The following is a 10,723-nucleotide window of genomic DNA, read 5'->3' as shown; positions in this document are numbered from 1 at the left end:
CTTCTTCAGGTAAGAAGCGTGCTGCCTTCTCACGGGGAAGAGCCTGACAAGCCATAATACCCACCTCTCCAACAATAAAGACTGGCCCGTGGAGAAGTCTGGGACGCCAGCGTAACCAGCAAGAGACGTCCCTGCAATTGCTGTGTGATGATGGTAATGACAGCTGACTCTGCCCAACCCAGCAGCATTATTGATGGAGTCCTTGGTTGTTTAGATTGGGGGCTGGCTTTCAGCAATTCAGAACCCTCTGCGGTCTTAGATCTTAGCGTGACGAGTTTTCTAGGGTGGGGGGCAGGGGATAACTCCTTTTCCTGAGGGAAATGAAGAAGACAAGAGAGGATGCTGGCTCCTGGACTGGAGGATTTCCAGCCCTCAATCTAAACACCTAACAACTCCATCAATAAGGCCGTTGAGTTTGCCCCTCAGCCATAAAAAGAGAGGAGGAGAATGCCCTACCAGAAAATCAGTTACCCAGTGTCACTGACATATTGTCGCTGTTTGCAGCTGCATTCCTGCTGGTCAGCTAAGTGGGAACCAGGCTATGGCTACAGGAGATAACAGGTACGGATTTTACGCTGAGAACTGGGAACAACCCCAGGGCAGAGGAAGTTTGGGACCAGTCCTAGGGCCCTTATGGCACCATTTCCTGTCTCTGTTTTCCAGGGTTCAGAGAAGGAAAGAGATTTGCTGCCAGCTGGCGAGCAGGAACACCAGGACTGGATCCCAGTGCTCCTGACCCGTGGTCTAGTCCTCTCTCTTTCCCAACATGCAGCCTCTTAGCAAGCTCCTCCCAGACCTCCTTCTCACAAGCCCACTAATGACCTGTCTGAGCTGAGAGCAGATGGTCTGGGAGCATCGAATTCTGAAGGCTGAGCTGCCACAAGTCAGACTGTCTTCTTAAAAAGAGGTCAGCAACATCTGCAGCTTGGTACCTCTGTGTATCCCCAGACCCAGACTCCTAAGGGGCCACCCTGGCCTGCCGGAGTCATCCCTGGTGGGACACAGCTGAGTCAGTGCAAGCTCTTTTGGGACTGAGAGTTGAGACCCTGGATCCTAACCTTCCATCTTTTCCTCCTCATCTGTTGAAGAAAGGTGTAAACTTGTCTACCATCCCTTCCTCTCCATCTCTTACACCCATCCCATTTTCGCCTCTTTCCTTCATCCAAACCTGGGCTCACTTCTTTCTACTTTTCTGGTTGTCCCCTGCCTTAATTTTTTTCCCACCTTCAATACAGACTTCTTCCCTGATTCTTTTCCTTAATCTCAGATGTGTCCTATTCTCTATCCTAAAAATACTTCCCCTCAACTGCACCTGCCCTTAAGATATCAGCCTGCCTCACCACTGCCAGGTCCAACCTGGGCCCTCAGCAGCCAGCCCTCTACCTCCTCACCCTGCTGGGGCTGACCTTGCAAGGGTCACTTAGCAATGACCCCGACCACACACAGGGCAGGAGCTGAAGCTGAGACTGAGCTCGGTGGCTCAGTAGAACCCGGAGCAGGAGCTTGAAGGCCCAGAGGAGGAGGGCGAAGGCTCAAGCTGCCTGGGCCTTTTGGACCTCAGGTCTCTTCTCAGGCTCCCAAGAAGGGGGTTGCCACTGCCCTGCCCTCAGTTGCCCCCACTTAGCCCATTTCCTTCCCACAGACTCGGGTCCTGGCTCAGCCTTCCAGCCTAAAACCGTCTCCCAAACAGGACACACAGGAGCTTTCAGCCTACAAGAGGGCTACAGCCAGATGGGCTTAAATTCTCACTCCCCTGTTCCAGCATCAGGAGGGACCACCCCTCAGGAGGAATGAACTCCAGGCCTTGATCTCGGGTGGCCTTTGCCTATAGTGGCTTGAACCAGGGTATTGGTTCCCGGCTAGAGATTGAGGTCAGGTCCCAGCAGCGAGAGCGCCAGATCCTAGCCACTAGGCCAGTGGTCAGTGACAAGGCCCTGGCTTCTTGGCTTTGCAGAAAAGAACTCCCACAGAGACAGAAAGTAGTGAAACAAGTGAAGTGTTTATTAGGGGTGGAAAGAGTACAGTATGTGCAGATAGGGGCTTCCCGGGTGGTGCTAGGAGTAAAGAACCTGCCTGCCAACGCGGGAGGTGTAAGAACTGCGGGTTCGATTTCTGGTCGGGAAGATCCCATGGAGGAGGGCATGGCAACCCACTCCAGTATTCTTGCCTGGAGACTCCCATGGACAGAGGACACGATTGAAGAGACTTAGCACACACGCACGTGTGGATAGACACATAGGCAGGCCCAGAGAGTTGCATCCTCGTGGCAGATTGAATTACTTTTTTGGGGCATTTCTTCAGGTTTCCTTCAGCCAGTCACTTTGATTTGCCTGGTCTTGAACAACAGACTGGTTCCAAATAGGAAAAGGAGTACGTCAAGGCTGTATATTGTTACCCTGCTCATTTAACTTATATGCAGAGTACATCATGAGAAACGCTGGGCTGGAAGAAGCACAAGCTGGGATCAAGATTGCCAGGAGAAATATCAATAACCTCAGATATGCAGATGACACCACCCTTATGGCAGAAAGTGGAGAGGAACTAAAGAGCCTCTTGATGAAAGTGACAGAGGAGAGGGAAAAAGTTGCCTTAAAGCTTAACATTCAGAAAAACTAAGATCATGGCATCCAGTCCCATCACCTCATGGGAAATAGACGGGGAGACAGTGGAAACAGTGTAAGACTTTATTTTGGGGGCTCCAAAATCACTGCAGATGGTGATTGCAGCCATGAAATTAAAAGACGCTTACTCCTTGGAAGGAAAGTTATGACCAACCTGGATTGCATATTAAAAAGCAGAGACATTACTTTGCCAGCAAAGGTCCACCTGGTCAAGGCTATGGTTTTTCCAGTAGTCATGTATGGATGTGAGAGTTGGACTGTGAGGAAAGCTGAGTGCCGAAAAATTGATGCTTTTGAACTGTGGTGTTGGAGAAGACTCTTGAGAGTCCCTTGGACTGCAAGGAGATCCAACCAGTCCGTCCTAAAGGAGATCAGTCCTGGGTGTTCATTGGAAGGACTGATGTTGAAGCTGAAACTCCAATACTTTGGCCACCTGATGCAAAGAGTTGACTCATTGGAGAAGACCCTGATGCTGGGAGGGATTGGGGGCAGGAGGAGAAGGGGACGACAGAGGATGAGATGGCTGGATGGCATCAACAACTCGATAGACATGGGTTTGAGTAAACTCCGGGAGTTGGTGATGGACAGGGGGGCCTGGCGTGCTGCGATTCACGGGGTCACAAAGAGTCGGACACGACTGAGCGACTGAACTGACCTGAACTGAGGCCTTGTTTGGTGAATCTCCGGAAGCTCCTACTTATGCGCGCTCATCTCTCAGCCAAGATGGATTCTATCAGAGAGGCTCATGGGTAGCTGACGTCTCCTCCCTTTTTGACCTCCAGGAGCCTTTCTGCATACGTACGTGTAGTTGAGGAGGTCTCCTTGACTTTGAGATTTGGGAATATGTGATCTTTTATCTCTTATCTGCGCAGGGCTCAGCCTCCTCCATCATCCTGCTTTCAGCCTGGGGCCCATCTGTCTCCTGCCTCAGTCCCAGAAGTGTCCCAGGGCCCACCTTCCTGGTTCTGTCCCCCTTCCCCCACAGGCTCACACACATTCCAGATACCCAGATACAAACACCTCAGTTGCCTGGGCCTGGGGGGAAGGTGGGGTAAGTTGTGGAATTTTCCCAAGTCATAACTACTGCAAGGAAAACATTTTAAAGTCCAGTGCTCCCACACTCAGGGCTGGAGGGGGATGACAAGTCCCGACTAGCAGCCAGGTTCCCATGCAAGCTGCAGGGCGTTGATGGAAGTGCCCACCCTCACATCCACCGCTCTACCTGCACAAAAGCCAGAACAAAGCTGACCCTCTGCTGATTTCCTGAGAAAGGAGATAGTATAAACTACTACCTTTCTTTAGCTTCTGAGAAAAGAGGATTGATCACAGAGGCAAATTAATAACACGGAGGTGGGAATGAATTGAGAGATTGGGGTTGACATGTATACACTCTTAATACCGTGTATAAAATATATAACTAATAAGAATCTACCATATGGTTCAGGAGACTCTACTCAGCGCTCTGTGGTGACCTGAAGGGGAAGGAAATCCGAAAACGAGGGGATGTATGTACATGTTTAGCTGATTCACTTTGCTGTACTGCAGATCATTGCAGAACAACCATGTGCGCGCTAAGTCGCTTCCATCGTATCTAACTCTTTGTGACCCTACGGACTGTACTCAAATAAAAATTAATTAAAAAAAATAACAATGGAGAGAGAGATCCCCTGTCATTTTTCTGTAAGTCAATGTCAGGCAGGCCAGTGGTGGCCAGACCATGGTGGAGATGAACTAAAGGAGCCATATCCACTCATGCCTAGGACAGACGACCCAGGTCTCAAATCACCCACCCTGTCACCTGTGGCCCTGGACACTCTGGCACCCCTGGCTTAGTTCGTTTCCTTCCATGCCTTCTTTGGCAGAGGAGACTAGGCACCAGGGTTTATGAGAACATGTGTTCATTCATTGGTTTGTTCACTTACCCGTGCATCACTGATTGTGCACCCTCTGTGTCCCAGCCCTGTACTGGCACTAGGTCCAGTGTAAGATAAAACGCCACCTCTGACCTCACAGGCTTGGACTCTACTAGGATTAGGAGAGACAGACAAGAGATTGGTGACCTCAGGGTGAAGTGTTAGAGCAACATTTTGTCTTGGATGATAGGGAAGCATAGATGAGGGGCACCGATCTGAGTTAGAGGGGTGATTATTGGGGAAAGGGGAAATAGAATCAATACACGTAAGTGAAGATTAGAGAATCGATCTATTCTAGGACCTGCAAACAGGTACATCTGACCAGATTTATTAAACATTTTCTCTGCTCCCTTTCATCGCTTAAGTAGATGATACAAGTGTAGTTATCTATAGCCCAGAGCCTAGTGTTTTTGCAGGTCCTAGATGTATTTCAATAGGCATGTTTGTATGTGAGTGGAAAGCTGATGGTTCTTCTGAAGGCAAGAAGTCTTTTGTAAAGACATAATGTAGAAAAGACTAAGATGTTTTAAAAGTTTGGGTCATTAACTTTGTAAAATTAATTCATTTTTAAGATTAATTTCTAAAATTAATTTTATTTGAGTATTGTTGCTTTACAATATTGTGTTAGTTTCTACGGCACATATCAAGTGCTCAGTCGCTCAGTTGTATCTGAGTCTCTCTGACCCCATGGACTGTAGCCCGCCAGACTCCTTTGTCCATGGGATTTTTCTAGGCAAGAATAACGGAGTGGGTTGCCATTTCTTCCTCCAGGGGATCTTCATGACCCAGGAATCAAACCCGCATCTCCTGCACTGCAGTCAGATTCTTTACCACTGAGCCAGCAGAGAAGTCAGACATATACATATATCCCCTTTTTCGGACTTCCTTCCTATCTAGGTCATCTCAGAGCATTGGGTAGAGTTCCCTGTGCTACACAGTAGGCTCTTGTTGATCATCTATCTTTACCTAGTAGTGTGTATAAGTCAATCCCAATCTCCCAGCTCATCCCCCTCCTCCTCTTCGTCCTTGGTGCCCGTACATTTCTCTATTTCTCTATGTTCTCTATGGATCGTTAGCTGTTTTTTGAACTTGGCCTCTGCCTGATTTCTTTTGGGCTCCGTCTGATCTCTCTTAGGCTCTGAGTGCCACAAGACTGCACTGCTTGCATAGGTGGACTTCAGGGTAAGAAAGGCCACTTTTGCGGGCATGGGTGGAAGGCGGGGCAGTGGGAGGATTTTAAACTTCCTCTGAGGTACTCCTTTCTCCCAACTGCCAACAGGTTAATGTTCCCCCTTGTAAAACTTCAAACATAATCCACACTTTTCCGTGTATGAGTCCTAACTTGCAAGGATGCAGAAATGCCCACAGGGGAAACTGGCTTGGAAAACTGAGGTCGGGTCCAAAGAGAACAGAGTGGATCCTACAGAGATGGTATGGTGAGAGATGGTATGGTATGGTGAGTCTGCCTGAGGTCGGGGTGCCCCACAGCAGGGGATGGGGTGCAGGACCCCCAGCCCCAGGCTGACCGACGACCGTTCCTGGGACAGCTAGACCACCTGGCCTGCACGGACCAAGGGCCGCCTTCCTGGGGGGGCGGGGGCAGAGCCAGGCTGTTAGCTCATCCTGGCAGAGTCCCGGACACTCACATTAGGCCACTGAGGAAGAATGTTTCCCACCATCTCAGTCCATTCAAACTGTTCTAAGAAAATACCACAGACTGGGTGGTTTATAAACAATAGAACTTTATGTCTCACAGCTCTGGAGGCTGGCAGTCCAAGATCAAAGATTTGGTGTTTGGCGAGGGCCCACTTCCTGGTTCGTAGCCAGTGTCTTCTTGCTGTGTCCTCGTGGGGCGGAAGGAGTGAGGGAAGCTCTGTAGGGTCTCTTTATAAGGGCACTATTCCCACTAGTGAGGGCTCCACCCTCATGACCTCATCACCTCCCCCAGGCCCCATCTCCTAATGCCATCACAGTGGGAATTAGGACTTCAACATACAAGTTTCAAGCCACAGCACTATTCTGAGTATTTTCTTTCTGTTTTCCACCTTTCTTCTCCTTCTCCTCCTCCCTTCTACCCCCTTCTCCTCCTCTTCCTTCTCCTCCTTATTTCTCCTCTCCCTCTCCCTCCCTCCCCACCCTCACTTTCTTCCTCCTCCTTCTCACAAGCTTATTGGCATCATTGCAACCAACCATTTTCAAGGAGGGCTGATTCTGTTCACTAAACATTTTGATCTGATCAAGAAATGTTAACCTGAAGGCGACTCACTTTCTGCAGGGCGGCCTGCGGGAGGGCGGCCGGCGGGAAGGCGGCCTGCAGAAGTGATTGCTCTGTTTTTTTACCGACTGTCACCCTTTCCTTGGTCTCCCTCATCCCTGAGAGCATCAGTAAGCCCATCTCTGGGTGCCTGCATCTATTTTCCTTTCTCTGTCCACTTCTAGTTCTCTCTGTGGACCAGAAACAGTCCGAATCATCAGACGGTAGTCAGGACAGTCGCAGCTGCGCATGCCAAGTCCCGGCTGCATCCCTGCCAGGAAGTGCCCTGAGTCTGGCCTGAGGATTGCGGCTGAACCACGGGGGATGTGGTCTGCTCTGTGCTCCATCCTGTTTTCCTAGTGTCAGATTCCTAACAGGGCTACCTCGTGTTCAAGGAAGGCAAATAAGGCAGCTAAGACATTCGGGAACCCTGTCAGCTTGATTGTTTAATATTTGCTTGTGCTGTGGGTTAGACTAGAATGAGCAACAGGCATGACCCTTCTCAGATGGGGCACAATTGAAGATCAGTTGGTGCACAGACATGGTTAAAAAAAAAATCCTTTATTGGGTGCCTACTCTGTGCCAAACGTCACATAAGGCATTTTATAGGCAAGCATTCACATTCATTCTAATCCTCACAACAACCCATGGTGATAGGTATTGTGACCCCTGATGTATAGAAGGGGAAATGGAAGCTCAAAAGGGTTAGTTATTTGCCCAAAGCAGCCCAATAACAAGTGGCAAAGCCAGAACCAGATCCAAGGTCCCCAAAACCAGAACTGGGTATTCCGTACACTCCATCCCCACCTTGCTGGTCAGGGTTGGGTGGCAGGGAAAGCGTGCATCCCATTTGCTTCAACTTCCATGGGGATAATCAGTTCGTGTTGATTTTAGTTGAGCAGTTTAGTATAGGGAAGTTAGAGAGGTCTGTCCTTGAGGTATATAATTCTTGGAAAGGGGACAAATATGAAGACCCAGAGAACTTCTTCCCCCAGAAACCCTGCCCACTAATGGGTAATAAGTACAGCATTATCTTTTTTGACTTGGCCTGTTTCTGCCTCTAAAGCCCATGTTTATGATCTCAGTTTTCTTAGTGATAGAAAGATCAAGCTCAGGACTTCCTTGGCAGTCCAATGGTTAAGACTCCATGCATCCAATGCAGGAGTGGACGCAGGTTTGATCCCTGGTTGGGGAACAAAGATCCCACATGCCACATGGCACGGCCAAAAAAAAATTTAAATAAACAAAGTAAAATAGATAAGCAACAAGGATTTATTGTATAGCATGGGGAACTATATTAAAAAAGAAAGAAAGATCAAGTTCAACTTTATCCCCATGCATGACGACTTCTCCTCCAGATACCCATCCTTAGCCTCTGTACCATCAGGGACTGGCTAGTGGAAATGAAAAGAATAAAGAATAAAGCCACGAGGAGTACTGTTGAGATCATGAAGCGATTGAGAATCAGGTGGAGCTTCCATAAGGTGCAGAGTTCTACTGCAGGCCCTAGACATTCTCATCCTGTCTTCAGGCCAGGAGCACCTCACCCTACTTCCACCCCAGATTGAAGCAGGGCAGAGTACAATTAGGCTCTCCCTAGGACATAGGGAATGCAGCCTTGACTGTGTCTCACCCAGCCTCACAGCAAACCCACAGGATTCTTTTTCACCCATCTAGTTGGCCTTGACCTCTTGCTCATCCAGACTGGCAGATTCCGTCAGACCCTCGCACTTGGCAGTTTCTGGTCCTGTCTTCTGCCTAGCGTGATACATTCTACTCCGTCAGTGGGGAAGACAGTGGAATCTTGGGTCCAAACATGCCAGAGCTTGAACCCTTCATTCCAGGAATTTGACAAAAGTCTAATTAGTTACAGAGACAGGACTGGAGCCTGGATCTCCTAATTCCTATCCAGGGCTCTTTCCAGAGTTCAGAGGCAGTGAGATGATATTCCAGATGAAGAATCTAGAAGGCTGTATCCTGGCAGCAGGCTGCTTCATGCCCGTCATTAAGTGTCATCATCTCTGCTTTCCTTCCAGAGCGGGGAGTGCCCAGGGAGACCTCATTGCAGCTGAGGTTGAACTGGTTGTTGTTGTTCAGTTGCTGAGTAGCATCCGATTCTGTGCGACCCCATGGACTGCAGCACGTCAGGCTTCCCTGTCCTTCACCATCTCCCGGAATTTGCTCAAACTCATGTCCATTGAGTTGGTGATGCCATCCAACCATCTCATCCTCTGCTGCCCCCTTCTCCTCCTGACCTGGAAATACACTGCATCATCTTTCAGATGGTGATTCTTACAAGTGTTCTTCAGATCAAAGTGCAAACTCTGCAGGAGATGCCATGGTGGAGAGGAGAGTGACCGGGTGACGAGAGTTCACAGATATGTGTAATGTCCTGGGCTTCTTAAACAAACCATCAGGCCCACCCTCAGTGTTTGAGAGGTCTAAAGCCAAGGCATAAATGGAGGCCCACATGCCATGTATCCAAATATTTGAGAGTTGTAAACCAAGCTAACAAATCATTAGATAATGTTTGTTCTTTCCTCTTGCCTGGACAAACATATCTTTATAACAACCTCAAAGGCAGGTTTCAATTGCACATCTTGGACACCTAGAACACCTGGGCAGAGAGGTGAGGTTTCAGCCCCACCCATGGCCTTCCTTCTTTCATTTTTACCCTGAGGGCCCTTGTGCTGAAGCAGGGAAAACCCAGTCCTGAGAGTCCACCCCAGTCCAAGAAAGAGGCCTGCACAAGCCGGAAGGCAGGCCGTCTGGGGAGGAAATTCCCAGATCCTGGCTACTTAGAGCACAGGAGAGGGGAGGAATGGAGTTGGATGGGTGTGTCCTCTGGCCTCATGGCCCTCTTCCCTGGAGGAGGACCAGATGAAGGCTATCTAAAGCATATAGCCAAGGCAGGCCCTCTTGCCCATCTATAGGCTAGTATTATTAAAATTATTTCCATTTTACAGATGAAGTAGCTGCAGTCAGAAAACCTGAGTGACTCTACACAGGCACACACCAGCCACAGAAGAGCCAGGACTTGAACCTGAGCCTGCCTGCCTCCAGAATCCCTGCTGGGCCTCTTCCCCCACACTGCTCTCCCCATGGCCCAGCATCACCTGGGATGTTATGAGCCTCTCCCTGCTGGGGGCCCGAACTCCCAACATGTCTCACCCCTGGAAAGGTGCAAACAATCTCTTTATTGGTCTCCTTGCCTCCTGTCTTGTCCCCTCATCAAGCCAGGTTTTCTAAGACACAAAAGCTGTGACAAGAGACCTTCTTAATCCCCTGCCTTCAGGGTCGTGTTCAAAGACCTCGCTTTGGCCCATCATGTGCTCTTGCACGCTTCCTCTCGGTGGTGGTCAAGCCCCCTCTGGCCTGCACACACTCTTGCAAATGTGGCTCCTTCTCTGGTCTTGTCAGGCCTCCCATCCCCTCTCCTAGCAAACTCCCTTATCCTCCTCATCTGGGCTTAGATGGCCTCTGTCACCACCACCCCCCCCCCACCCCGAACTCTAGTTCTAAGGTGCATGCTCTTTGTCAATTAATCCCTACATCAATAAGTGTCAGGCGCCACACCTGACACTTGGCACCGGGTGGTACAGAGCAAGCCACCCATCAACACTCATTGACCTCCTGGGCTCCCGACAGGATGGGAAGCTGGTCCTCATCTCCTTTCTGTGCTTCAGCCTGAGTCAAACCCTCTTGAGAGATAAGGGCAGCAGAGAGCCATTACCGTTGCCAGCATCAACGCCTCTGAATGACAGGCACTTCCTGGACCAGCCCAATGTCCCGTGGTCCAAACGGCCACTGGAGGGGAAGAGCCCCGAGGGAACCCTGCTGCTCTGAGCTCCAGCCCAGCCTCACAGCTCCTCATAGAAAAGGCATTCAGAGCAGGAGACATCAGGTTCATACCCCAAGCTCAGAGCCCTCTTCTC

At 49.7% G+C, this 10,723-nt stretch overlaps 1 long non-coding RNA gene across 1 annotated transcript; it reads left to right on the top strand.

The window, feature by feature from the left end:
- LOC122453028 lies at positions 1-899 on the top strand. The gene is made up of 3 exons (XR_006272918.1): positions 1-153; positions 505-561; positions 664-899. It is a non-coding gene; the product is annotated as an uncharacterized LOC122453028 (long non-coding RNA).
- Positions 900-10,723: the final 9,824 nt, after the last annotated feature.

Source organism: Cervus canadensis, chromosome 14 (assembly GCF_019320065.1).
Source record: "Cervus canadensis isolate Bull #8, Minnesota chromosome 14, ASM1932006v1, whole genome shotgun sequence".
In the NCBI taxonomy this organism is placed as follows: domain Eukaryota; kingdom Metazoa; phylum Chordata; class Mammalia; order Artiodactyla; family Cervidae; genus Cervus; species Cervus canadensis.
The sequence above is the reverse complement of the archived record's forward strand: the minus strand, read 5'-3'. Positions and strand labels throughout refer to the sequence as shown.